Below are 25,096 nucleotides of genomic sequence, written 5' to 3'. Positions count from 1 at the left end.
GAATCTCGACATTTGCGGTTAGTGATGTGCCGCTCTTGGACATCCATAAGGTTGCCCAGATTTAAGTAACACATAGGTTTTTGCTGTAGGCTACCGACTGTGGGTTGAACTGTACGACATGAACCTATAAACCAGCCAGAAGTGGACCCTAACATTTATGACATTTTCTTAGTATTAGTATATAAAGAAAAATCGCTATAATGTAAAAACTTATAGCCATTATTATCAATTTCATACACGCATGATAAGCCAAATAAGTTTAGTCATATCTTCTAACTCAGTCTGAAAATACTCTTAGGTTTTAAAAAAGTCAATAATGATGATTACGTTGATCTGAATATAAAAAGAGCTAAAGTTTTGGAAAGATTGGTTAATGTTGAGGTATATGTTGATGGGATGCAGGCTATACATTTTTTAACTACACATTTAAATTTGGAAAAGTGAAAATTATTCGGTTACCAGTGAATAAATAGTGTATACTAATCTTTTTTTTAATTATTCTCAATAAGACATTAGGGCCTAATAAGACATTACATTAGAGATATAGTATTTAATCCGTACATCCAAAAACGTTTTGGCGATAAAAGGTAAACATATTATGATCCATCCCCCTTATAAAAAAAATGAAATAACTTAGGCTATGTATCAATTTATGGCACATGCATTAAATCAAAGTGCAAAAGCCCCAGTATTTTTGTAGAACTTATAATATAATGAAATAATTTGAATTCTAATTGAAATATTTTATTGTTGAGAATGAAGTGCTCTTAGTTTTTAAAGTCATAAGTTAGTTTGGAAAATAAAAACTCAAGCCATTCTTAAAAATATTATTAAACAGCGTAAAACATACTTAATTTGTTAATATTTTCTTCGTAAAAGTTGCAATTACCCGAGAATAAAATTGCAAAAATATTCCCATCAGTTGCTTTTGTAGCGTAATACGCCTATATCATATTGCCTTTGGAGCAGAAATAAAATTAATCACGTTACTAAGTAAGATTCTCTAGCCTCCTTTGTTCAGGCAAGTCCTTCACAAGGAACTACCTTTCAAAAACAGTATAATATAATTTTACCTTACTTCCAAATATCTTTTTTCGTATGAACTAAATTTTTAGATGTCCTAATTGCCTATAAAAACAAGGAAAGTATTGCTATTACTTCATAGCCTACACATTAGTAATAAGTACTGACTTGGCTAATTCGAAATAAATGTAATTTAATGGTTTTTATCTATTTATTTGACTAGTTGAAGGTTGAGGCGTAAGCTCTGAAAGGCTGTTCAATACTCGTATACCGCATCCGGTCGTTTTAAGGAGGTTTCCAGAGGGCAATTCGTTGCGCGCGCCTGTTTATAAAGGTGCCCTGTTGTATTTTGAGGATGAGCGTTCTATTGAAAGATGAGAAGAAGAAGGTACAGAAGCCGAGTTGATCAGGTTGGGTATCTCCATGTTGTTGGATTCCTACCATTATATACTCAACAATGAGAAGATGCGAAAACAGACGTTTTATCGAAAGTAGAGCGCGCGCATGTAAATGGAACTCGTTAAACAAAACACCTTTATTGCAAGGAAAACAGAAACATAGCCACATAACATACATTGCTTGTAAACGTCAAAAATGAGTTACATCACAGTACCTACACTCTTTAAGACTTACAACATTTTGATTACCAACAATACGAAACAGAACCGAGAATCTTCACAATGCTGAAAATAATGCGATTTCTCGAGAATCTTCACACGTAGATCCCTTGCATAACCTATTAGCATAACTGATCAATAATGGTTAGGTTGACTCGAAGGGCAAAGACCAGTTTCCTCGATCAGGATCTTGATGGAGAAGTCAGATAATTTAGTGTATCCTTATTTAAATATTATCTCCTGTGTTTTAAAACTAGAACTTGCTTCCATCGTTCAATACTTCATAGGTGTATATTTGGTATTTTGCACAATGAAGTAAACATATATTATAATAAAGATAGAGCTAGCTTTCTGAACATGCACAATGCACCATAGAGTATGCCAGTTAAATTGTTGGACAGATTCTACTACGCCATTTCCTAGAAGGTGTGAACACGTAATCAAATACTTGTAAGCGTCTATGACAGAATATCTCCAATCCAAAATATTATAACGCTTAGCGTGGTGTCATGTATGACTTGAAAGCTAGGAAAATACTTCATCTCTGTAGCCGGCGTCAAGAAAACTGAGAATGAAACACCGGAGGTGGGTTCTTAATTTCCAGCCAAGCAAAATAACTCGGGTGCAGAGAAAAGGCTTGGGTAAACAACCGTCGCAATAACAGGAAAGTAGTACGGGACGAAATCAATTAGGGTGTTTGTTTAGCCGGTTACCAAATTATACGGGTAGCAGGTGAGGGACACATGCGCGCCGCCATCTTGGGGGCGTGGCCTGCCCTGATTGGACGGGGAGAGCCAATGGGGAGCGAGATACATGCGCCAGTATCACTCCAGTCGTGGGGAACTATCAGGGATCGGCGGAAGGTAAGGGTTGTTGCTACAATTTTGTACACTTCACTAGATATCGATGTGGACATAGACGGCAGGAAAATACTACTTCGAGATACGTTGCATGTCTTGTATGCGTGGATTTTAAAACTTTTATTCCAAAACGGTTTTAATTTAGTTTTCACATTCATAATGGTTTTAAGAACAGTTTTTAAACAACGATTTCATTTCGATAGATTCGCAGTTTTATATATATTAACGAGTCTTATAGTAAAAACAAACTATAATTGGTATATTTTTATATTAATCGGTAGAACCAAATAAATTAAAATAAACCGGCATTTTGGATAGGTCATAATTTTGTTAGAATAACTAAACAATAAAACTATTGCAATATGTTTTTGTTTTATTTTTATGCATAAAAAAAATTTAAATTTCTTTTACATTGGGAAAGTTAAAGATTACAATTCCTTTTATATTTTGTGTAACAAACCTTCCTTTGAGTGACCATTCTTGATGTAAATAAAGGTTTTGACAATGCGAAACCATATATATAATGGAAAATCAGAACTCTTAGTATTAAAGTCAACGGATAGATAGGCCATGTTTTGTTTATCACCAGAAAAAATACATTGGTCATTTATAAAGGCGATCTGATAACACTGCTAGTTGGGTTTGGCATCCCTCAGGGATCAGTTCTTGGATCATTCTTTACTGATTAAACATGACTCGCGAAGTAATCAGTAGACTGATAAAAACAAGTAACCGTATATAGTGCTTGTTTGTGCGGTGTTAGGATAAAACTATTTTTACAGTAAACACAACATATCTGTGTTTTATATTGATAATTGAGTCTATTCTTCAAAACTTAATTAGTTTTGACAGCCTTCAAAATGTTTTTGAGTCTTCATAAAGTCTTGTTTTGAGCTTAGGTAATGTACCGTAGATGTAGATTTTAAAGAAATAAATTTTTACAATCGTCCCCGTAACGGCGTTTCTGACACAGCCACATATGGATAAGTTTATACTGGAACATAACTTGTGAGAAAAATAATGATCATACTTCATAACTAATTGAAATTATTTATGGTAACGCATCTCAGAATATGCAACCCAAAAACGTGTTTCAAAATAGTGGCCGTTCTTATTTGTGCAAAATTTGTATGTTGGATATTACATTGTTTTTCTAAAATCTAACAAATTTCTAATAAGTTTTACTCTTACACATTTCTGTCCATTATTAAGATAATTTAAAGTTAAGGGATTTAAAGTTTTGTAAGGTAAATTATGTCAGGGAAGGAAAACACAACACATTGTTATTGAGTTATTGAGCATCTTGGAATAAAACGAATAAGAGATTCATAATTGTCGGATCATTTCAACAAATTTGGGTTCTTACGGATTGATATTTCGTTCGTATATGGTAGTCGTTTAACCCTCATTTCTCACATGTACACAGTACGATCTAACGCTATTTCTGGTTGCATCCAAATAATACTTTTCTATGTAGTATGTAACCTTTATTTTTTAAAGTTAGATATGGTAGCTGTATATAGTTTATTAATTAACAATAAACTTTTACTCAATTATTTCACAATTTAGGTAGTAATAATAATTTAGCCTATATAATTTTATTCCCTGAACTTTTCCATTCATGCAGCATATTTTGTTTATATTTTAGCTACATAGAGCAAATACTCTTTATTTCTAACTATAACAACTTAAGTATATATAACTATGCAAATCTTTATTCGAGCTTTCAGTAACGCCAAATTTGTAGTTGGTTAAATATATAATATATATATATATATATGTGTGTGTGTGTGTGTGTGTGTGTGTGTGTGTGTGTGTGTGTGTGTGTGTGTGTGTGTGTGTGTGTGCCAACCACAGTCCCCTGTCATCATCGTTGTGCAAATGTTCTTCAAATCTAATAATGCTGCTAAAACACAATACCAGGGGCGGATTCAGTACTGATTTTCAGAAGGGACACCTGGGTTGCAGTTTCTCACAATCTTAACTGCAAACGGGTAATTTTGATTTTTATACAAAAACATAAATGATTTAAAAATACATTTACTAATACTCCAAACCTTAGTTCATTAGGTTCAGTTAACATAGTTTGTTATGATAACAATATGAAGTTTATCTTTTATAACATTAGTTTTCAAAGTCTGAGTGGGCAACGGCCCCGGCGTGATAAACAGCGAACTATATTTACCGACTCGATACTTCAATACATAGTACAAATTAAAGTCGCTTTTGTGTTGGTGGTCCGTTTGTGCCGATATTTTCTAGACTACTAAACGGATTTTGATATGGGTTTCACTGTCAGTTTCGTTATGAACTATGGCAGGTTCCTAGTTATTATACATCAATATTTTAATCATAGAAAGTGGAGAAAATTTTGTATAAATGTATAAATTCAATTTTTGAGCGCTTTCATTTTTAATACTGACGAAACCTCACAACATAACAACAAAATAATGTACTAGACTACGGAGTTGTACATTTTAAAAAAAGCCTACAAAAAGTATAATATATGCCTCCTCGGACTTTATTTATATAAATAAAAAACAACCCAAAATAACTAGTTATTTCTTTTAAAGTTTTGATTTTTATTAGCATTTCCGAAGAAATTTTCTTTATCGGAGTAAAAATCAATATTACTTATAACACCAGAAATATCGCTGACCGCAAGTAAACGCTTTTTAAATCTAAGTTGAATTCCAAAACACACATATTTATTTTCTTGGTCAGTGCAATAACATCAACTCAACTGTGGAACCGTAAATAAATTGGAGCGGAAGCGAATAAATTAAATTGGTCATATCTGATTTTTTTTAGACCACAAATAACTTTTCAGTACTACATTTTCTTTATCCTGACAAAAAAATGCAAACTGGTTACTATGACACTTGAAAAATCTCAGAGAGAAACTAAAATGGAAACCAAATCGAAATTTTATTTATGTTTTAAATTTCTCAACCAATTGATACTGAAGTAATGTACTTGATACGTCTACGTTACTTATGCTTAAAAAATATTGTATGGGCTCATTTATACAATATCGTAAAACGCTTTTACTAAGAAAGCTATGGCTTTCGATTTTGATAATTGCGAGTGAAGCCAAGAATAACTGCTAGTGCAAAAATAAATGAAAAGAAGCTATTTGCACTGCTGTAGCGAGTTTACGTTAAAATTTAAATTTGTTTATTTCTGCGTTTAGACATATGAAACAAAACAATAACATTCAGTTTTTTTTTTGGGGGGGGGGGGAAACGAATAGCTTGGCATTTAGATAGATGTCCATTATGTTTGGGGTCAGAGATATTCAATGATCATTTGATCAAAATTGTTCTTTGCAGAACGGCGGGTTTAACGAAAACTCAAAACGATAGACTACCTTTTGAAAAATTGTTATACCCGTACTTAATTGTATTCTTTTAATTCCATACAAGTCATCAGTTCAGTTTTTCTGCATTAGACTACCAATGTGCGAGTGACTGCCCAAAACGAAAATAACAAACACCAATACAATCTTTTGTAATTTAAAATTGGGATCCGACAATTACTCAAAATAATCTGTAGAATCAGACGATTAAATTCAGTATTCACAACAATATTAGAGGAGTCAACAATCCTAAAACCTCCTGTGAGAACATTATAATTCATTTTGTAATTTTATTAGCCGGCCTAAAACCGTTGGTTTCCAAGTTGTGTCAGAGAGGTTCTTAGCCCTAACTTTCGCGGGTAAAATAAGACATTCTTATTGGTGGTAACGTTCATTGAGTTGATTGTGTGGCGTGAGAGAGCGCCAACAGACGAGGGTAAAAACCTATAAAATTGTTCGGGTTATGCCAGGAAGGTTAAATATGATAATCACTGACATACAGAAAATATTTTTCATTGTGTGATAAGTCATTGCTACAGATGTATTTTGTTTTGAAAAGGGGTCATTCTATATTAAATGAACACAGGGTATAAATAAACACCTGACCACCTCGGAAACGTGATAAAATTTAATATGAAAGCAATAAAAAAGTAATTGAATAGTGAAACAATCCAATTCCCCCATCTCCAAATATTTTCAAACTTTTTCAAAGTTGCGGCTGTCTAAAGTTTCTTAAAATCCACCAAAAAAACGCAACCAATATTATTTGAAAATCTCTATAGCTTTACCTTCTAATTGACCTAAAGAGATGAGTTCATTTTAACACGTCATGTTTTGTTATAAAAAACGTAATTTGAGAAATTAAATTAAACATTTTTTTTTGGGGGGGGGGTGGGGGGGGGGGGGGGTGGGGGGGGGGGGGGGTGGGGGGGGGGGGGGGTGGGGGGGGGGGGGGGTGGGGGGGGGGGGGGGTGGGGGGGGGAAACTAGTATTTTTTGCACGTTTGATCAAGAGGAGGGGAAGTGAAAAGCATGTAGACTTCTACATAGTCTGTGTAACAGCAAAGTCAGCTGGTTTCTGTTGTATTTATCAGCTGATCTAAGCTTTCACTCAACAATCGCACAACAAAGACTTTTTTTTGTGTTGTTTCTGAAACCGCCGGATAATCATATAGAAGGTAAGTGATTTGTTAATTATTTTAACAAATAGTTAAGACATTGATAGTATTGTCCTAGCTTGGTTTCATGCATATATTTTGAGTAACAGATGTCATAAAAATTATGTATTTCTGAGTTCCTCTAAGTTCTTAACGATTCCGTGGTACCCAAAGAATATCTGAGAACGAGATTAGCCTCCTTCCTTTAATTTCAACGCATGGTTTATTAGACATCAAAGTGTTATGAAATACCTATCAATTTTAGAACCCTCATACCAGTGTTTTAAATAGTGATTTTCATTGCATTACATGGATTATTGATTATTGGTGGAATCTTAAATTTACAATTAGATAATAACTTCGCTTTTGAAATCTGCATTACACTACTGATCAAGCACTTTACCCCTTAACTGGTCTGCCGGGGTCAGATCTGACCCCAGGGATTTTATTTTTACCATTAATTCCCTTTCCGGGGCAGCCTGACGGCTGTTACTCTAGGTATTCTCAGTGCTCACTAGGCAGTACTAGAGGGCAGTAGTGTTGTGCTTTACTGGCTTTCTGTTTTTCCGCTACGAACACATTGGGGCCAGTTTTGACCCACCAGACTCTTTACGTATGTAATATTTTTCTTAATGTGTTTTTATTTGTAGGGTTGAACAGTGCTTTTTATCAAGAAAAAATTTTTGTTTAAATGTTCTTAAATAGTGGTTGTGTAAGTAAGTGTTTTTGTCATAATGGCTACTAGTAAGAATTTACTCTTAGAAGATGAAATACGCGACATGTTACATGCAAACCTGTCAGATGACGATGTAGGTTCTAACTCTTCAGATGGCCCACCAATTGAAGACTCAGATGATGGAAATGGCTCAGAGTTGTTTGGGGATGACACCGACGAAGGATCCCGACTATGTTCCGGTACCTGGTGTTGAAGATCATGAGTTGAATTCTTCTAGTAACGACAGTGATCAGCAAAGTCAAGGTCAGAACATCGTACCTTCTACACCCTCTAATCGCGTTGCTGTTAGATGCATCCTTGGTCGTAGGAACAAAACAATGATAAAATAAATATTTCACCCATTTAAATGGTGAATTGTAAGGACCCTCCCCCCGTCTTGTCGGACAAGAGCTCACAGCATTCTCACCCACCATTCCAGGCGTGTGAAAGGCAATGCTAGGGCCAACAAACCCGACACCCCATTATGTGCCTGGCGTTTTCTTATTGATGATAGTATATTAGAAACTATTTTGGAATGTACAAATAAAAAAATCACGGAAATGTCTGCCAATTATGGACAAAAAGCTCTGAATTGTCACCATTTTGATCATCTTGATAAAGTTGAGTTAGAGGCATTATTTGGGATTAGTGTATCTTGCGGGGGTTTTTCAAGTCCAACCACGAAGATGTCTCTGGACTATTTGCAACTGATGGAAACGGGCCGTGATATTTTTGGAGCAGTCATGGCTAAGCAGAGATTTTTATTTTTGCTAAATGCACTAAGATTTGATTTAATCGAAACAAGAGAAGAGAGGAAAGTGAATGATCCTTTAGCAGCTATCTCATACATTTTTGATAGAGTTATTGAAAAATCAAAAATCCACTATTCTTGGCGGACAATATCTGACAATAGACGAGATGCTGGTACCCTTTAGACGAAAGTCAAAGTTTAAGGTTTATATGAAATCTAAGCCAGCCAAGTATGGGCTTAAGATAATATGTCCTTGCTGATTCGAGGACATCCTACTGTTTGAATGCATCAGTTTATTGCTGCCGACAAATTCCAAATCTTCTGTAATCTTCTCAAACCAACCCTTGAAGTATTGTCACTGGTAGAGCCTATCAAAAATACTAATAGAAACATCACAGGTGACAATTATTTCTCTTCAGTTGAGCTGAGCACACAGTTGAAAAATAAAGGCCTAACCTATGTCGGAACAATGAGGCGTAATAAACTTGAAATACCTGAAAGCTTCTTACCCCACAAAAACAGGCCTGTAATGTCAACAAAATTTGCTTTTACAAATGAAAAGACTCTGGTTTCGTACGTTCCTAAGAACAATAGTTTAGTAGTACTACTTTCAACGATGCATCATGAAAAAAAGCATCATCAATGAACATCATGCAAAGATTCCTGAAATCATTGATTTCTACAACACGACAAAAGTTGGCGTAGATGTTCTTGACCAAAAGTGTGCTCAATTTTCAGTTGGACGCCGTACCAGAAGATGGCCAATGGCAATTTGGTATGCATTGATGGACATAGCAGGTGTCAATGCCCGCATCATATACCAACCAGTGGAACCGGATTCTTGCGAAGCACGTCGACCTTTTCTTGTGGCTTTAGGGAAAAGCCTTATTCACAACCAACTTGTTAGACGCTCACAAATGACTAACATTCCCCGGGAGCTAAAAGAAACAGTGCAACAAGTTTCTGGCTGTCACGTTGAAGGTCGGCAAGCACGTATCCAGCAGCATCAACCTGCCTACGAAGACCATCGTCCTCCACCACCTAAAAGGCAAAGATGTCACATATGCCCTAGAGTTGTGGACAAAAAACATCCGACCTGTTGCTCGCAGTGTGGGAAGGGAGTGTGCAAAGCTCATAGCGAACAGGAGATTGTTTGCGAGTCCTGCGCCGATTGATTTAACTTAAGGTAATTTTTTAAAGTTTAACATTTATAAGTAACAATAACCTAATTATAATAATTATTTATGACTTAATTTTAACAGGCAATATACCCTAACTGTTTTGATAAAAATTCCCTTTGATTTAAATACCTCAGTATTAACAGTAAAACATAACGTAATATAAACAGCAAGGACAATATTTGTTCTTGAAAAACTTAGGTCAAATTCAAAGCCATAGTTTCAGCAAATATGTTTCCTAAGATGAGTGATTTGTTTTCAGGTAGCATGTAGCAGCTGTCTAGTAAGAAAATATGCAAGATATTGATGTAAAAAAGTTAAATTTTTAACTTTGTGGGACATTTTAGTACACATAATTAAAAAAACATTATTTTATAAGACTATTATATATGTGTAATTATAATTTTATATACTAGTAAATTTTAGTTTTATACTAGCAACTAACATTGTTTTATAAGTAATAACTACCTACAAATAAAATATGAGTGTTCTAAATCAAAGTGTTTCAATACAAACCTAAAAAAAAATTGGGGTCAGAATTGACCCCAGCAGAGTAGTTACGTTATTATTTATCGCCAGACTAGTTAAGGGTTACAATAGTTTAGTATTTTCTGAAATTTAAATATGAACAAATGTTTCTGCCTCTTTGACGAAGTTCAGGTGAAAGTATCAACAGCTGTTAAGTATCAGTACACTTTGTATTACGTGTCATAATAGCGCAGCCTTCCGGAATCAATGTAAAATATTCCAAAATCTGCAACACTGTATAAATAAAAAACTAATTAAATTAAAAAATTTTAATTGGACCGGATTGTAAATCTAAACCATTCTCGAAACCACCTGAAGACACACAAACAATGTCATTAAAATTGGTCCATGCGCTTAGGAGTCAATGATTACATAGTATATACTTAAAATTGTCCATGCGCTTAGAAGGAGTTCAGTGACGCACAATATACGGACAAAAGAATTATATATGTATACTAGCAGTTGCGGCTTCGCACGCAGCTTCCTTTTGAAAAACAGTAAAACATATTCACGTATTATTTATCTATCACATCCTCAACACTCCTGAGATAATTGATAGTCGTTCCTTCTTGAGCCTCTTGGGCGCATTATGAAGGTATGTACCATATTTCCTGCCTCTATCTTCGTGGTTTGCTAGGTGTTGATAAGTTATTCAGAATTATTTTATATGGATGAATTTAGATAAACTAATTTGTTTATAAACAATCAAATTCTGTCTGTGAAAATTAATTTTCTGTCCTTAGATCTTGGGTAAATCTTGGGTAAAATCTTGTAATACTAGAAATATCTTAATATTTCCAGTATAATAATGTGGTCCGATCAAGAAAATGTATCAAAGAAAGCTAATTTCGATCATAAAGCGTCTTCTTTCGGCTCTTTTCTTTTACCTTTTGATCTGACCAAATTAGATTACCTTTTGCGCAAACATTCACGGCTTTGTACAATGAGGTGGTTTTTACAACAGCGTTGAATAGTATTTCCATTGCATTAGATGGTTTATTTATCATTGGTGTAATCAAAATTAAAAATTATTAACAACTTCGTCTACGCAATGTGCATTACACAACATATCGAGCACTTTACAATAATAATTTTCTAAATTGTTAATATAAACAAATATTTTTGTCTCTTTGATGAATTGCAGCTGAAAGTGTTAACAGCTGTTAAAAACATCAATTCACTTTGTATTACGTGTCGTAGTGCAGTCTGCCGGACCCAACGTAAAACACTCCAGAATCAACAACTACTTAGAAATTAAAAATTCATTAATAAAACATTTTCCAGTGGACCAAATTGTGAATCTAAACCATTCTCGAATTCCATTGAAAACACACAAAACATTTCATCAAAATCGGTCCAGTCATTTAGGAGGAGTTCAGTCATATACACATGAACACAAGAAATTTAATAAAGATATATATATATATATATATATATTGTATCGTTAGTTAGTTCCATTTTATATATAATGCAACATTTCACAACCTAGTTAGCCAGTAGAACTTAATATTATTTTTGTATCCAATGTTCCGGAACTAAATTATCGGCGGACTAACTACCTAATTGGCACGCGTATGAATATTTTATTGTAACCCTTCGTAGCAGCCTACGAAGTAACTACGTGACCGATTTCACCTTGCGCGCTATGTCCGTAAGTAAAATTTATATTTTCGTACTATTAAATTAGCCCTTTGATGCCAAACATATAAAAATGAATGTAACGTAATTACTTTAGTGTGTAATAGTAAAGTAACTTACCCTTGAAGATATTTTATTTTGCTTGGTTGAAATGGATACAAGTTGTGGCGTCGTCCTTCTGACGAGCACGTTGTGATAAGTTTTTTGTCTCATTAAATGGCTAATACCGTCGCGAATTTGTTTTAGGCGAGCTCACGTATTATTTGAGTAGATGGCTACCACTTTCATAACTTCTACTCCTCTTCTAGTAATTACCGACTAGAAATAACCCTACTTAGACTACAGATTCAATGTCTCGTGCCAAGACTCCGACGCCCGGGTTGTGAGTCTACATATTGCGAAGGGAAGTAAAATCTTAAAAGTTTTATAAAGTAAAATATCGTAGGCATAATTCCATAGAACATTGGATATTTTAGGTCCAACTATCAGATATAAATTTAGTTCTTGTACTCTAATTAGCAGCAACGTGGCAAGGCATACATTTAATTTACCAACTAAAAGTGGTGCTTGTAAGTTTCATTAATTAAATTGAACTTATAAGTAAACTTTGCAATTCGAGTATTTATTACTACGACCTCAGAAGTCACCACCCCCTTGTGTTATCGCCATTTGGTACAATATATATATATATATATATATATATATATATATATTATATATATATATATATATATAGAGGAAAAGTGCCCAATTCGGACCCCCATTTTGTTTTATATTATAAAATATATAAATTATTGAAAAAAACCTGTTTTAAAACTATGTAATAATTTTACTTTACTATGTCGTGTACTATTTGTAATTTATTTATGCCAAAAATATATATAAGTTACAGGAGTAAATACAAAAATTTGTAAACCTTACACTTCAGTGAATTTCAAAAAGGTTGCCTAAACTGGACCCCTGGGTAAAATGACAAAAAAACTTAATTTACTGAACTAGGAAAGGGAATTAAAACTGAAAATCAATTGCAAAAACGGTTTGACAGAAAAGTTTTTTTATTTGAACATTTTTTTAAACGTAGAAAAATTTGAAAATGTGAAAATTCAAGGTTGGGAAAATGTACATTGGGTTCAGTGAATAGGTTGTAGATTATTAAAGGCAAAAAATCACAGATATAAATGTCCTTATCAGCTCCTGCGCAATCTACATGGGCCCACATAGAACACATGATACACATTACCCAGAGTTCTCCTTTATTGTCCTCTGAAAACTTTCTGTCGCAAAACATACAAGCCGCGTCGTCTTCTTTTGGCTGGAATTACACCAGGAGGTACCTCGAGTTCTGAATTTCCGGATGAGACACTCTCATCTGCTTCACTGCCGGATACTTTTTCATCCCGTTCATCAAAAGAAAGACGTTTCTTAACCAGTTGTTGTTTTCCTTTCTTCCGGTTCCCCCGACATCCTCCAGTAATACGGTTCTTTGCCTTTTGCTGTGCTTCCTTCTCTTCTTTAGCTTTTTTGGCCTCCTCTAATTGAGTTTTATAAAGGAGTAGAAGTAATGACTGTAGACTTGCAGGCTTTTCGTCCTCTAATTTGACGTTCTTTTTCTTGACTTGTGGAAGTGGGGTTATGTCAAATGGGCTGATCTGACAAGATGTGGCAGGGCTCATCTCGAGTTCTTCATCCGGCAAAAGGAAGATAAACCAACTACTGAACTTGTTGATGCTGATGGCCTATTTAAATCGATCTCTTGAAAACCACCTTGTTCATTCGAAGTACTTTGGTTCTGATTTATTGGTGGGCTTAGGTTTGTGCCTTTAGGTTTTATTTTTTCTTCAATTACAGCTTCATAAAAAGAGGAATCTCTTTGTTTGTTAGCTTCTTCTATGTATTCAGCGGTCCGAGAATATTGTTTTGTTCAATGGCCATATCCCAGTTACTTTAAAACCATTGATCGCTACTTCAGCTCTCTGACATTTGATGTAAGCTTTACCAAATAACTCCATCACATCAAACGCGGTGACAGGACGTTGGTTAATTTCTGAGCCACTGTCTTATTTCATCACTGTAATGGATTTTCAGAGGACCCATGAAGGGTCTTGTCCAACGGCTGGAGTTTATGAGAGCAGTGGGGAGGCAGAGAAAGAATGGTTCACATGATTTTCTTTTGCCAGGTCAATTAAATCTATGTTTTGGGTGTGGCTAAAGTGCCCATCCAGCAACAAGAGCACAGGTTTTTCTTTGGTGGGATTGGAGAACTTAATGAAATGTCGAAAACCACTCTGTGTGAAAGAATTTGTCTGAATCCATCCTGAAGGATGTGTGGGAAAAGATAGTTCCAGCTGGAGCTCCTTTTGTAAGTTGTTCACTCATGTTTTTTCTAGGGAAGGAAAACTACCAACGGGGGCACAAAAAGAACCACTAGCACTCATGCAAGCTACAACAGTGATTAGGGCTCCACGCTCTCCTGAAGTCAAGGAAGCAACCTGTTTTTTCCCCCTTAGACCTACAACCTTTGCTACTTTTGTGATTGAACAACGGTTATTCCGCTCTCGTCAACATTATAAATTCTATCAGGAGTAAATTTTTCCTTCTCATAAACTTCATCCAAAAGGCCAAAAAACATCTCAACATTTTCCTTGCTAAACCCAAGAGCCCTGCTATAAGAAGTCCCAGTTGGCTTTCTTTCTGATAACTTAGACTTGTGCCTTTGTAAGAAAAGACGTACTACCATTTTTTTTCCTGCAATTTCATTTTTTGAAAGGGTGTGCGATTTGATTTCTTTCTGCCAATTGGACAGCGATTCTTCGGAGATCAGCACGAGTAAGACCAAAAAATGATGCCTCCATCGCAAGACAGTAAGTAACTAGCTCCTCTTCAATATCTTTACTCAAAACAGTTGGCCTACCCCTCTTTACTTTTACTGCCTCTTCAGATGTGCCGTACTTAACATTAGATAATCTTATAAGAGTAGTTTTGGGCACATTGAAGTGTTTACTAGCCTTTTTCCATCCCATATTTTTTTTACGAACTGCGTCTATTGCTTTTATCATGTCAGATTCATTCCATTTTCGCTGGGCTATTTTCCCCATTCTTCTTTTTAATCTGAAAACAATACAATAAGGAATATAATCTGGAAAAAAATAACTAGGCCTATTTTTAAATAAAATATCACACGTTATGCAGGGGGTCCAGTTTAGGCAAACTGTTGGGGGGTCCGTTTTAGGCACCTCATTTCTGAATTTTTAAAAACGCCATATTTAATTAAAAAAAATATCCCATGGAAATAATTACATGGTTACGTGATTCCTTCAACATTACCATTTAAGGAATATATAATGGGTTGTAAAGGCTTACCTGTCACTTATCGCGTCCAACTAAAAAAAAACTGAGCACTCACAAAAAAACTTTTAGTATTGCAAAAACACGTAATGGCCGACTGTCAAGAAAGCAACTGGAGCAGGTGACGCTAGCGCTCTTCTACTTTGTGGTGGAACCTTGCACTAGTATTTAAACTGTTTGTTGCTAGGTTTCAGCACTCATCAGAGACAATAACCATGGGGGGTGTCCACATTAAGGCAGGGGTCCGTATTTGGGTACTTTCCTCTTATATATATATATATTATATATATATATATATATATATATATATATATATATATATATAAATATGTATATATATATATATACGATTCTGCAGCATTTATTACTGACTGTCCTTACTTGTACGTGTGGGTGCACATCTTGTAAAATCTTGGGTGCACAATTCTAGAATTGCCGCGTTTCGGCCTGACCAGCCTCTGTGCCGTCAGCGTGCTAAACGAGCACCTATCTATCCTATATTTTAAAAACAAAATAAAATATAAAATGTTGTTTGGACACAAATAAAACAGCCAGATGTTTAAATTAAACCTGTATGGTTTTAAATAATGGCACATTTAATTGAAGCGAATGCCGGACTGATCGACTGGGCGAACTGAACTAAATTCAACTCCGTATCCTGTTCAATGAGAAGGCTCTACATCTTTTGGGAAGCCTATGAATAAATAAAAAAGATCAACTAAGTACACGGATCCTTTCTTGAACCTTTCAAGAACGTAAATTTCATATAAGTATCATTCCTAGCTAGACAAAACAGCATCATTCTGTTTGGTTAATGTGCTCAAAGGCCTGTAATGCCTCTTACCCTCAATTTATAATTGTTCAAAAGTATTATGTAGCTTACATTTAAATGTCTTTTCTTAAACATAAACCCATGCCATTCCTAATAAATAATATTGTAATAAAAATGGACTTGTATTCTTATAGAGGATATACTCGTATTTACTGTGTATACAACTACACATATTTTGAGGCATTAAATTAAGTAATTGTGTTTTTACCGCTAACTTTATTGCTTGCATGAAGTTCTCTAGTTTATTTTACGAGTAATATGAGGTTAAAATTTACTTTCTATTATTATTATGTTAGTATTATTAGTTAATATTATATTCCTGGAATTTATGTGAACAAAACATGTTCTAGTGTGCAAAATAAAACAGAACAATTATGCAAAATTATGATATTAAGTCATATATTATTTAAATGACCACGATATTTCTTTGTGGTCTTACAGTTTTTGTTGATTAAAATATGTTATAAAATAAATTAAATGGGTTATTCCATTACCATATATGAGTAGCTCACCAACAAAGGGTTAAAAACTTCATTATTTTATTTGTTCAGGTGGATCAACTATAAAACAAGTTTTGATAAGCATCTAATTTAGTATATGTCTTACACAGTTTTGGTTGAAGCAATGCTGAAGATGTCAAACAGAGAGTAAAATGTATTCCCTTTTAGGAATTATAACATATCTAAACAGTAAAATTAGATATCTAGAGGTATTTTTTGTTTGTTTTTTTTTTAGTACTATCTACATCAATACTCATTAATAACAAAAATCTCTAATACACGACTAGCATCGACAACGAAAGCGATGAGAACTATGTTGAGACTATTACAAATTAGCCGTTAAAAGAGATGACCGGTAGGCGTTCATGACCATTACTCCCTGTCTCCCACCGGAAGCGCGGGAAGTGAGGAAACTATAGTGTCTGTATTATATTTGTCAAACCCGCAAACGGACTCGTCATTCCGAAAATTACATCGCATGAGTCTTGTGTCAGCTGTGATAGTTAAATTTCAAAAGAAATTTAAACAAAACTGAAATAGGACAAATTGTTCAAATACGAGTAGGTATACTTTCTGTTTAACGCAAGTTAAAATATAATTTGAATATATGTATTAAAGGGGGGGGGCGGTTACAACACCCAAACCCTCCTCCCCTGGATACGCCTATTCACATGATCACAAAGCACATTAACAACACAAAACTTGACCAGGAATGTTTATTTATTTTGTAAGCTAGCCAGTTGGTTGTTATGAAACTGAAACGCTATGGATTTTAAGAAACAACATTTTAAACTATGTAGTGCTTAATGGCACCTATGTTTACACATTCAAAAATGCTGGACTCCACCCTAAGCTATATCTTGCAACGAAAATGTATATTACCAGTGTAAGTGTATCTAGTTTTGGTTATAAAAGATAGCGTAGTCCTGGGATTGTATTACTATTGGCGTCTTTCGTAAAGATCAATTGAGTATTTTGCATCAAAAAATACAATGTCATTATTTATTATACACTTATTTGTACCTACTGGTAATACTAATTAATTTTTACAAGACCCATGATAAAGGTATACATATTATATTGCCCGATATATGTGGCGTTTATATATTTTTTATTATTAAATCACACAGACTTGAACTACTAATACATATCGTGGAAAAGTTTAAAATAAATAATTTTTTTTTAATATGATCCCAGAGCGATATGCGAGCAGCTGGGCGGATGTAGTGTTGCCTATGTCTATTTCTTCATTTTACGTGAAACGGCCAGTGGTCTAGTGCAAGTAGCCTAAGCCTTACATATTATGATTTATTAAATTTCAACATTATTTTTCAGGATAGCATGAACTCTTAGGCGACACGCTATCATTTTGATTATTACAACATCATACAACATTTTATGTTTTAGCATTACAAAATAGTAGTTAATTATCAAATAGGTAATTATCACTCGTGACGATTAAACATTTTCATTTCTGTATATCTGTCTGTCTGTCTGTACACACGATATCTCGAAAACGAACTGATCTACAGATTTTAAATTTTGCGTTAGGCTTCTTTTTAAATTAACAATAATAAGTTCAACAATGGTGTATGTCACTCCGTGGCATTTGGCTGAGCGTTAACACTTTTTATACATTGGTTTTATGTGTAACCTTTATGCAGTGAGAAGATTGTAGAATAAATAAAACTGTAATTGAGCTGTATACTAACATATAGGATCTTATCATGTAGCATACTAGCAAATGTGGATTAATCATAGAATAAATAGAAACAAAAAACAATACATATAAGGATCAAGATATAAGGATAATGTATAAGGATCACCTGCAGACTTTAAGTTTGTTCTCTTCTAAAACTGTGTCCCATGTATCATTTAGTCGGCTGCTAAGGCATAGTGGGTGTACCACTATGTGCTTTCCTATGTAACTGCGGATCCCGTGGGAAAACTTGCGTTGAATAAAAGAGTTGATACTCCGCCTAGTGAAGCTGTTTGGATGTTTTTTTAATCTCTTCAGACACAGATAGAGAGCAGTTTGAGCTGTGACTGTGTTCCAGCCAGTTAAATACTGAGAGCTTCGTTCTCCTGTCGAGTCCCATCCAAGCCAGTGTAGCAGGCTAAACCCAACTACTAAAACGTTCCTAGCTAAAACATATGAAGGAATACAGCTCGACTATCTCTTTAGGGGGATGATATACAAATTGGGAAGTATTTAATTTAAGAATAATTTCGTCAGCTGTGCGGTCGAACGGTACAGGAGTCACGTTAAGGCACATCTACTAAACCAAACACATACATTATTTAATTTATTTCATTATTTTATTTGTTGTTTGATTTTTACATTATTATTAAGAGGCACGAGATTGCTCTAGTGCGACCGGCTCTTATTTTAAATTCGTCTTAGCTTAATGATATTATATGTTTTAAAATTTCATGTTTTTAAATGATATCAAAGTAATAAACTTTATAAACTATTTATCTAGATATTAAATGCAAAGTTTAGAAAAAAACTAGGTCGTATCCCTGTTTTTTTTTTTTTTTTTTTTTTTTTTTTTTTTTTTTTTTACTTCCTTAATAAATTTTTATTCACTTTCTTATAAAATTCGCATACTTTGAAATCCATTAACACTTAACCACTGATTAAGAGCTTTCGAATTATTATTGGTTGAGTTTTAGTGATGCCTATCACTTAAGAAGCTGGAAAAATTACATTTCTGTCTGCCTGACAGTCTGTTCCCACGACAGCTCGAAAGCAAAAAGCCCTGTAGATTTAATTTTTACAAGAAGTTTTTTTTTATACGAGTAATATCGAGTTCGATGATAGTACATGTCAATGAATTTGGCTGAGTACAGGTGAAAATTTTTGCAATTGGTTTAGTGGATAACCAAGAAGACTGCTATAGAATCGCAGAATAAACCAATGTTCAAACAAACCAAAAATAATCAAATATTTTAACACGATATGGTATACAAATATGTATTCTAACCAATAATTATTACCAAGATTTCTTAAGAAAGATTTCATTTGTATACTTTAAAGTTATGGTTGTGCATAACCATTCATGTTATTAGGCCAAACGTCATTGATGCCAATCACGTGGTTGGCTGGTACTATTTTTTTCTGGCGGTGAACCGTAAAATTTGACTGTCTGTACGGTTGTCTGTCACTGTACAGATTATTGCCATCTCAAGAAAGAAAAGAGAACTTTACATATTATTGAATGTAACGTTGTAATACGTGATGTGGCGCTGTATTTTTATGTTATAACTGGCTTTTACAGTACGACATATAATTGCAAGCCTTGCCATATTACTTATTAATAATGTAAAGAGATCGCAATTAGTTATTTTCAAAATAGTTTTATTGCAAGAAGCTTATCTTCAATTTTAATAGGAAGTTTAAACAATACATATCAAGCCTAAATGCATTAAACATCAGTTTCTTTGCCAGTTCCCAGGCGTGAAATGATATATTTCTTACAATAATATTTGTGTAGCAGCTAGTAATTGTGTGTAATAAACAAGTATTGATTATAATAATATTGAACTTGTTTTAGGTAAAATATTGAGATTTTGAAAAACTTAAATGTATCAAAAGTTTCACATTTAAATATTATCCTTTTTGTTGTTATTAATAATTGAATTATAATCATATTTGTAAATAAAACATATACTTAGTATAAATATTATTCGAACACTCGTTAGGACTGAGGTACAACTATATACATAGTGATGCACTACAAGCGATAGTGCATAATTATTTTAATTCATGCCAGCCTATATTCGTACCTGACGGACAACTATAAATCAGAATTTCAAACAAGATAGTCGTAATTAGGTAAATATAAATATGAAATAGCTTTGATTATTTTGGTTTGCCTAAATTTAATTTCTTTTGCATATTGGGCTTTGCTCATTACTTTTTAAATCACGTATTAAACTTACTTTGATTACATTCCCTCCTGATGGAGAATGATGCCTCGTAGTTTATTGCCTTCTGGTGAGAGAAGTTGTAAAATACTGGAGTTGAACACAAGGATACCAATACCTTTATTACTGGTATATACTAAGTGACACCGAACAGTATAGGACACAACTGATTTTGCCTCTATCCCGATCAAGAAAATATACATACAACACTTGAGAAAAACTACCTTTGTAAAATATAACTTGACTAGGTGGTTCAAAATGATCGTCATTGTCACGTCATGGAGTTCTTATAGTCATTAATTACATTAAGCGTGTCATTTTGTGTAGCACTTAATATTTAATTTTTAACGCAGTATTAATTGATCAGGTTTTTTACTTACAGCAACCGGCGCATGCTCAGTTGAACGCGCAAACATCAACTACTAAGAGTAGGCTATTACCGGTGGTTTGCGCTGAACGGTGCAAATTAAAAAATTTGGTGCAGATATGCTCCGGGTAGTTGTAGGTATATTTTGAAGTCTATCAAGAGTTGGTTAGTAATAATCCAGGTCCAGAGAGCCAATTTGCTCTGTATAACAAAACACAAGCTAGGGTTTCATTAAGTCCATATAGAGGCTTTATTTAAGAAAGAAATCGATCCTCAGTCACGTGACTTAGTTTTGGTCGAAGTTGAAATATGAGGGTATGAAAAGGGTTAAAGATACGAAATCATAATTTATTTGCGCTACCTTGACACGCTTAAAACTGATCGTCAGACATAATTATACCACCGTCAGAATGCTTCCACAGTAAGGGATCTGTAGGCTTTATGCGAGCACGACGTAATTTACTTTTACAAACTACAATTAATTAAATACTATTTATTACATTTTATGTTTTAATCGTACATAACGTAGTACATTATACGTCCTCTGGTGTACACATCATCCATGCGAGCCGGGCGAGAGAGGGCTGTTCACAATAATTATCAATATTAACCCCAACAATGGAACGGTATCAACAGAACTCGCTGTAACCATGATTACGCTATCATAATAGGGAAGCTCGTCACAAACATGGAGCTAAACGTTTTCAATCCCTATTATGTTTATCCCGTGTTCATAATCGGGATACTTCTGGACATCTACATTGTCCTGAAATTTATCGTGAAATGTATCGATCGAAACCGTGAACATACAGACTACAGATGTTTAGCACCTAAACCCCACGCAAAAACGTCGTCAGAAATCGTCATGCCAAGAAGTTCGTCAATCAGCGACGTCACCACCTCACAGGACGACCCAGAAAGCTCAGTGGATGAACTGGAAAACCTATCCACAAGATCGTCACGACTTCAGCGCGCTCCATCTTCTAGGACGCCTTCATCAGAAGTCAGCTCGCTAAGCTCCCTACGAAGTCTTATGGAGAGCATAAGCAGAAGGCAAACCACGTGGAAGATGAGCGAATTGGAGCGCGCTCCATTCATTCGGCAGTCAAAAACGGCAGACAGTCCAAGTGCTTCCGTGGAGGCGGCTTGCTCGGACTCATACATTATTGAGATGCCAGAGTAGAATGTTGTCGCCTACACTACAACACAAGACTACAAAACAGGACAAAACACTACACTGCCGCAGGACTCTAGCTGAGAGGATCCTACTCCCGCATCGACATCGTCCTGGCGGACCCTCATCGGGGCGTGGACTTTGCGGGAGCTACCATAAGGGACCCTCAAGACCGAGCACTGTGCTTCAACTCCGACACCGTGGACCTTCAATCAAAACACACCTTGGCATTTCATACAAACACAGTGGACCAACTAACATGTACAATGAAATGTAAACATAAAACAAATAAAAACAAATCAAAATAATTTGTCTTGTCTTGATCCTTTATTCACAATGCAATTAATCAGTCCGAATTCTTCATATTCACACAGAAAATATTTTAATCATTTAAAGAAACTAATAACAGACCAATACAAATACAATAATCATACAATTTACACTATAAACTATCTCAATAACAGAATAAACAGGAAAACTATCTGGAGAATATTCACGACAACTATGCAGTAACAAAAATATATTAATAAACCAAATTATATCAAAACTGGATAAAATAGCATTTAATAATAAACACATTTACGAGAAATACATTACAAAACAAACCGCACCACGGGTTTCTTACACTTAGTGGGGTAACGGCTCTGTGGTACTATCAGCTGGTGGTGACGTTGAGCGCATTGGAGAGGAAGAAAGGTAGGCTAGGTTAGGTTTCCAATTTACGTTTATCACGGTTAATTATGCGTGAGTGAAGCTAAGACAAATATGAGATAAAAAAAATGATTTCCTACCCATTCAATACCCTCTCATTTCGACCTCCACCAAAACTATCGCGGGAAAATTTCTGTTTATGTCAAGAAACCGGGTCGTGTGCTTTTAAAGGTACAATGTAAATTTGCTCTCAACTGCTTGACTTAGAGCCAGAGTGGAACTCGCCATAAACAAAGCAAGATAGAGATTTGTTGTGAAATACACTATATTTCTAACCAAACGAAAGTTAGAACGAAATGTCTGAAATATATGAGAATCCTAGACAGGTTTCGTTTAGGATTCTTCAGTTGAGCGAATTTTGGGGGAAATATTTGTGCACCACAAAATTAATGATTGTCATTTAGTAGGAAATAAGTAATACTTGCAAGTCTCATTCTTAATCCTTCTACCGTGGCTCTAATAGGAAGGCTTCCGTTGGAAATAAGCTCTGTTGCTTTTCTTTCCATCTGTACAACTGCGGCGTCAATAACCACAATTGACAGTCCTGGGACCGATGCTCCCCTTGACCTCTGACCTGACAGTCACGATTCTCCCTCCCCCTACCTCCCTACACTCCTTGGCACATGACTAGGCGTGCTTCCAACCCCTCCCTGGGCTCTCGCCCACTCAAAATTGTTCAACGTCGAGCTTCACATGAAACTCAAATAAGGATCAATCATCTTTCGATAACAATGCAATAAAAGATCACGATCCTTTCAAACTTTTAAAAAGTACAGGCTATGCAACTCATTTGCTATAAATGATTTTTTGTGCAAGCTAGTGAAATTAATCCTTCCAATAAAATAATGACGATAATGATGAGTAGAGTTTAAAAAATTCAGTCACGGATATATTATCTAATATTTCGTTGATCACGCCAAGGAATACGTCAATAAGAAAACAATAATATCTATAACGGTTACATACATTCAACTAAACTTTTCAGATCATAGTATCCAGAAATGAATACAATTGGGTGGCAAAAGTTTTCAACCACATCACTAATAAATTTTATTAAACAATAGTGCGAACACAGTAAAACTGTATTGTTCTCAAATAAATTCAACTAAACTTTTCAGATCATAGTATCCAGAAATGAATACAATTGGGTGGCAAAAGTTTTCAACCACATCACTAATAAATTTTATTAAACAATAGTGCGAACACAGTAAAACTGTATTGTTCTCAAATAAATTCAACTAAACTTTTCAGATCATAGTATCCAGAAATGAATACAATTGGGTGGCAAAAGTTTTCAACCACATCACTAATAAATTTTATTAAACAATAGTGCGAACACAGTAAAACTGTATTGTTCTCAAATAAATTCAACTAAACTTTTCAGATCATAGTATCCAGAAATGAATACAATTGGGTGGCAAAAGTTTTCAACCACATCACTAATAAATTTTATTAAACAATAGTGCGAACACAGTAAAACTGTATTGTTCTCAAATAAATTCAACTAAACTTTTCAGATCATAGTATCCAGAAATGAATACAATTGGGTGGCAAAAGTTTTCAACCACATCACTAATAAATTTTATTAAACAATAGTGCGAACACAGTAAAACTGTATTGTTCTCAAATAAATTCAACTAAACTTTTCAGATCATAGTATCCAGAAATGAATACAATTGGGTGGCAAAAGTTTTCAACCACATCACTAATAAATTTTATTAAACAATAGTGCGAACACAGTAAAACTGTATTGTTCTCAAATAAATTCAACTAAACTTTTCAGATCATAGTATCCAGAAATGAATACAATTGGGTGGCAAAAGTTTTCAACCACATCACTAATAAATTTTATTAAACAATAGTGCGAACACAGTAAAACTGTATTGTTCTCAAATAAATTCAACTAAACTTTTCAGATCATAGTATCCAGAAATGAATACAATTGGGTGGCAAAAGTTTTCAACCACATCACTAATAAATTTTATTAAACAATAGTGCGAACACAGTAAAAACTGTATTGTTCTCAAATAAATTCAACTAAACTTTTCAGATCATAGTATCCAGAAATGAATACAATTGGGTGGCAGAAGTTTTCAACCACATCACTAATAAATTTTTATTAAACAATAGTGCGAACACAGTAAAACTGTATTGTTCTCAAATAAATTCAACTAAACTTTTCAGATCATAGTATCCAGAAATGAATACAATTGGGTGGCAGAAGTTTTCAACCACATCACTAATAAATTTTATTAAACAATAGTGCGAACACAGTAAAACTGTATTGTTCTCAAATAAATTCAACTAAACTTTTCAGATCATAGTATCCAGAAATGAATACAATTGGGTGGCAGAAGTTTTCAACCACATCACTAATAAATTTTATTAAACAATAGTGCGAACACAGTAAAAC

The 25,096-nt window shown here is 34.4% G+C and overlaps 1 protein-coding gene across 1 annotated transcript in view; it reads left to right on the top strand.

Moving 5' to 3' along the window:
• The first annotated feature begins 2,448 nt into the window (after nt 1-2,448).
• LOC124365884 (doublesex- and mab-3-related transcription factor A2-like) overlaps nt 2,449-25,096 on the top strand; it is a 41,493-nt gene continuing 18,845 nt past the window's right edge. Inside the window, exon 1 of the mRNA XM_046821991.1 lies at nt 2,449-2,503. The gene's annotated coding sequence lies outside the window, so the exon portion shown is untranslated. The remainder of the gene's footprint in view (nt 2,504-25,096) is intronic.

This window comes from Homalodisca vitripennis, chromosome 7 (genome assembly GCF_021130785.1).
Source record: "Homalodisca vitripennis isolate AUS2020 chromosome 7, UT_GWSS_2.1, whole genome shotgun sequence".
In the NCBI taxonomy this organism is placed as follows: Eukaryota; Metazoa; Arthropoda; class Insecta; order Hemiptera; family Cicadellidae; genus Homalodisca; species Homalodisca vitripennis.
The sequence above is the reverse complement of the archived record's forward strand: the minus strand, read 5'-3'. Positions and strand labels throughout refer to the sequence as shown.